The 5,000-nt window shown below is 44.3% G+C and overlaps 1 non-coding gene across 1 annotated transcript; it reads right to left on the minus strand.

Annotated features, from left to right (window-relative positions):
- Window positions 1–223: 223 nt before the first annotated feature.
- On the minus strand, window positions 224–2,134 carry LOC123719561. The gene has a single exon (XR_006755627.1). It is a non-coding gene; the product is annotated as a small subunit ribosomal RNA (ribosomal RNA).
- Window positions 2,135–5,000: the final 2,866 nt, after the last annotated feature.

The raw sequence follows: 5,000 nt of genomic DNA on the forward strand, positions 1-5,000 counted from the left end.
TTGCGTGGTTGTACACAAAAATTAAAATATTATTTCAAAGTATCAATAGGCGATAGCGAACGCTAATCAAAGCGTGTCGCAACGCACACGTCGCGAATCGACGAGAGAAGAGTCAACCGTCTCCGGATTCGATTTTGATTCGTATCATTCACGTGTTTTTTGTATTTTTTTCTTTTTTTGCGAGTCTTTGACAACAACAAAAACAAAAAGAAAAAACCAACGTTAATGATCCTTCCGCAGGTTCCCCCTACGGAAACCTTGTTACGACTTTTACTTCCTCTAAATGATCAAGTTTGGTCAACTTCCCAGCAACGCCGACGGCCGTGAGGCCACCGCGTGTCGGTCCGAAGACCTCACTAAATCATTCAATCGGTAGTAGCGACGGGCGGTGTGTACAAAGGGCAGGGGACGTAATCAACGCGAGCTTATGACTCGCGCTTTACTAGGAATTCCTCGTTTATGGGGGATAATTGCAAACCCCAATCCCCAGCACGAAGGAGTTTCAACGGGTTGCCCGGGCCTCTAGGCCAGGGAGAACATGTTGATTCCTTCAGTGTAGCGCGCGTGCGGCCCAGGACATCTAAGGGCATCACAGACCTGTTATTGCTCAATCTCGTGCGGCTCGAAGCCGCCGGTCCCTCTAAGAAGAATTTTAATACGTCGCCAGTGAGTTGCGCTCCCCGAGAGTCCGCGCACACCTTGAATGACGACGCCTATTTAGCAGGCTAGAGTCTCGTTCGTTACCGGAATTAACCAGACAAATCGCTCCACCAACTAAGAACGGCCATGCACCACCACCCACCGAATCAAGAAAGAGCTGTTAATCTGTCAATCCTTCCGGTGTCCGGGCCTGGTGAGATTTCCCGTGTTGAGTCAAATTAAGCCGCAGGCTCCACTCCTGGTGGTGCCCTTCCGTCAATTCCTTTAAGTTTCAGCTTTGCAACCATACTCCCCCCGGAGTCCAAAAATCCTTTGGTTTCCCGGAAGCTGCCCGCCGAGCCATTGTAGTAACGTCGGCGGATCGCTAGATGACATATTTACGGTTAGAACTAGGGCGGTATCTAATCGCCTTCGAACCTCTAACTTTCGTTCTTGATTGATGAAAACACCTTTGGCAAATGCTTTCGCTGATGTTCGTCTTGCGACGATCCAAGAATTTCACCTCTAACGTCGCAATACGAATGCCCCCAGTTATCCCTATTAATCATTACCTCGGAGTTCTGAAAACCAACAAAATAGAACCGAGATCATATTCTATTATTCCATGCACGAAATATTCAAGCGGCATTTTGAGCCCGCTTTGAGCACTCTAATTTGTTCAAAGTAAAATTGTCGGCCCACCTCGACACTCACCGAAGAGCACCGCGATAGGATTTTGATATTGAACCGGCGTTTTACCGCCGGCTCACCGACGATATGCTCCGCAGACGTGTCAGTATCACCGCGATGCGGTGCACCGACAGCGCGGCGCACAAATGCAACTACGAGCTTTTTAACCGCAACAATTTTAGTATACGCTATTGGAGCTGGAATTACCGCGGCTGCTGGCACCAGACTTGCCCTCCAATTGTTCCTCGTTAAAATATTTAAAGTGTACTCATTCCGATTACGAGGCCTCGTAAGAGTCCCGTATCGTTATTTTTCGTCACTACCTCCCCGTGCCGGGAGTGGGTAATTTGCGCGCCTGCTGCCTTCCTTGGATGTGGTAGCCGTTTCTCAGGCTCCCTCTCCGGAATCGAACCCTGATTCCCCGTTACCCGTGACAACCATGGTAGTCGCAGAAACTACCATCGAAAGTTGATAAGGCAGACATTTGAAAGATGCGTCGCCGGTACTGGACCGTGCGATCGGCAAAAGTTATCCAGATTCATCAAAATTAACGACTTCGGACGCATGGCCCTCCGCCGATTGGTTTTGATCTAATAAAAGCACTCATCCCATCACTGGTCAGAGTTCTGATTGCATGTATTAGCTCTAGAATTACCACAGTTATCCAAGTAACTGAGTAAGATCTAAGGAACCAAAACTGATATATTGAGCCATTCGCGGTATCGCCTTAATACGGCTTGCACTGAGACATGCATGGCTTAATCTTTGAGACAAGCATATAACTACTGGCAGGATCAACCAGGGAGCTGCTTACGCAAACGACACGCCTACACCGCGGTCACGCGGCTTCGGCGAGCCGCTGGCTCGGCGGCGTCGAGGGGCGCGCGCTTGCGCGCGCGCCTTCTCGACACGCGTGAACGTAACGCGTCGAATTTGCACGCGACGCGACGTTCGCGCTTCATATCGATAGACTAACTTTGACCGGTCTACGAGCGGCCGTCCCGTCACGATCTCGCAACGAGGTGATGTACAACGATGCTCGACCACTGTGAGGGACATAAAACTGCAACGAACACGACCCCGCGGGCGGGAATCGATGTTGTGACAATTTGAAAATTGAACATTCATCTAAACGCAACTTCTCAATTTTTATTCAATACGTTATTGTAAACATATTAAAACTCGGCTGGCAATTACATGCGCACACACACGCATGATTCGCACTAGATACGATCAACGCCCGGAGCTTGAGGGATAAATTCCAACACGACGCTGCGCACACCGTTTCGACGATGGGCGCGTGTGCGTCCTCTTTTATACATTCTTTCCATATACGGTCGCCGTGGCGACCGCGCACGTGTCGAACACGCTAGGCGCCCTGCGTTGAGGTGTGCCTAGAAGCGTATTCTTTTAACATCACAGATAACACCGGGGGAGACGGTCCCAAATCTTGGTCGATTGGTAACATCACCATACGGTCTGCGAACGCGGTGCTATAATATAATTTTATATTATATTATATAAAATATGAGGAGGAGTAGTATGTATATTCTTTGTTATTTTGTGTTGACACAAGAGAGATATATAAAATGTACTATACACCACACACACAGAGAGAGAGAGAGCTGGGAAAGATCTCGGCGGTCTCGCATTCGAAATACGAATTTGATATAATTTCCTCCGAAAATCCATACCCATATCTATATCATCCATGCGCGAATATATGTATATAATATTCTCACACTTCGCACAAACACAAAAACAAGAACACATTCTCTCTCGTCCGTCGTTCGTGTCTATTTGAGACGAACGACGCGCGGCAACGAGAACGAGTCGACGCTGTGCGCACGACTGTTTCGCTCCACATCTATACCGAGAGCAATAGTCCGCGTCGGCATTGGAGCGGACGTCGAATGTTTCTCGTAGAGCGAGCGAGAGAGAGACGATTTTTCATTTTATTATGTATGTGTATTGGCGTGCAGTAGTAGCACGTAGTAGTACTAGTAGTAGTAGTAGTAGTAGTAAAAAAATATTATTATTTATTTTATTGACTGATATGATTTTGTTTGTTTTCTTTTTTTTGCATAGACATTTGTATTGATAGATATGTTTCTCGTTGAAGCTCGCAGCACACGCTCAGAGAAATGGCAATGTGGGTTTATTTGAAGAAAAGAAAAAACAAAAAAAACAATTATATTTATTAATAATATGTATGTATGTATGTATGTATGTATGTATGTATGTATGTATGTATAATAATGAATTATAATAATTATTCCGATGCAACGTCAGAGGAAAATGTTTCTCGTACAGGTGCGGCGCGCGACGGCCGGCCGCTCGACAGTTTCGCGCCGAATGTTTCTCGTTGAAGCTCGCAGCACACGCTCAGAGAAATGGCAATGTGGGTTTATTTGAAGAAAAGAAAAAACAATTATATTTATTAATAATATGTATGTATGTATGTATGTATGTATGTATAATAATGAATTATAATAATTATTCCGATGCAACGTCAGAGGAAAATGTTTCTCGTACAGGTGCGGCGCGCGACGGCCGGCCGCTCGACAGTTTCGCGCCGAATGTTTCTCGTTGAAGCTCGCAGCACACGCTCAGAGAAATGGCAATGTGGGTTTATTTGAAGAAAAGAAAAAACAAAAAAAACAATTATATTTATTAATAATATGTATGTATGTATGTATGTATGTATGTATGTATGTATAATAATGAATTATAATAATTATTCCGATGCAACGTCAGAGGAAAATGTTTCTCGTACAGGTGCGGCGCGCGACGGCCGGCCGCTCGACAGTTTCGCGCCGAATGTTTCTCGTTGAAGCTCGCAGCACACGCTCAGAGAAATGGCAATGTGGGTTTATTTGAAGAAAAGAAAAAACAAAAAAAACAATTATATTTATTAATAATATGTATGTATGTATGTATGTATGTATGTATGTATGTATGTATGTATGTATGTATAGTAATGAATTATAATAATTATTCCGATGCAACGTCAGAGGAAAATGTTTCTCGTACAGGTGCGGCGCGCGACGGCCGGCCGCTCGACAGTTTCGCGCCGAATGTTTCTCGTTGAAGCTCGCAGCACACGCTCAGAGAAATGGCAATGTGGGTTTATTTGAAGAAAAAAAAAAAAAAAAAAAAAAACAATTAATTTATTAATAATATGTATGTATGTATGTATGTATGTATGTATGTATAATAATGAATTATAATAATTATTCCGATGCAACGTCAGAGGAAAATGTTTCTCGTACAGGTGCGGCGCGCGACGGCCGGCCGCTCGACAGTTTCGCGCCGAATGTTTCTCGTTGAAGCTCGCAGCACACGCTCAGAGAAATGGCAATGTGGGTTTATTTGAAGAAAAGAAAAAACAAAAAAAACAATTATATTTATTAATAATATGTATGTATGTATGTATGTATGTATGTATGTATGTATAATAATGAATTATAATAATTATTCCGATGCAACGTCAGAGGAAAATGTTTCTCGTACAGGTGCGGCGCGCGACGGCCGGCCGCTCGACAGTTTCGCGCCGAATGTTTCTCGTTGAAGCTCGCAGCACACGCTCAGAGAAATGGCAATGTGGGTTTATTTGAAGAAAAGAAAAAACAAAAAAAACAATTATATTTATTAATAATATGTATGTATGT

This window comes from Pieris brassicae, unplaced genomic scaffold (assembly GCF_905147105.1).
Source record: "Pieris brassicae unplaced genomic scaffold, ilPieBrab1.1, whole genome shotgun sequence".
Taxonomy (NCBI): Eukaryota; Metazoa; Arthropoda; class Insecta; order Lepidoptera; family Pieridae; genus Pieris; species Pieris brassicae.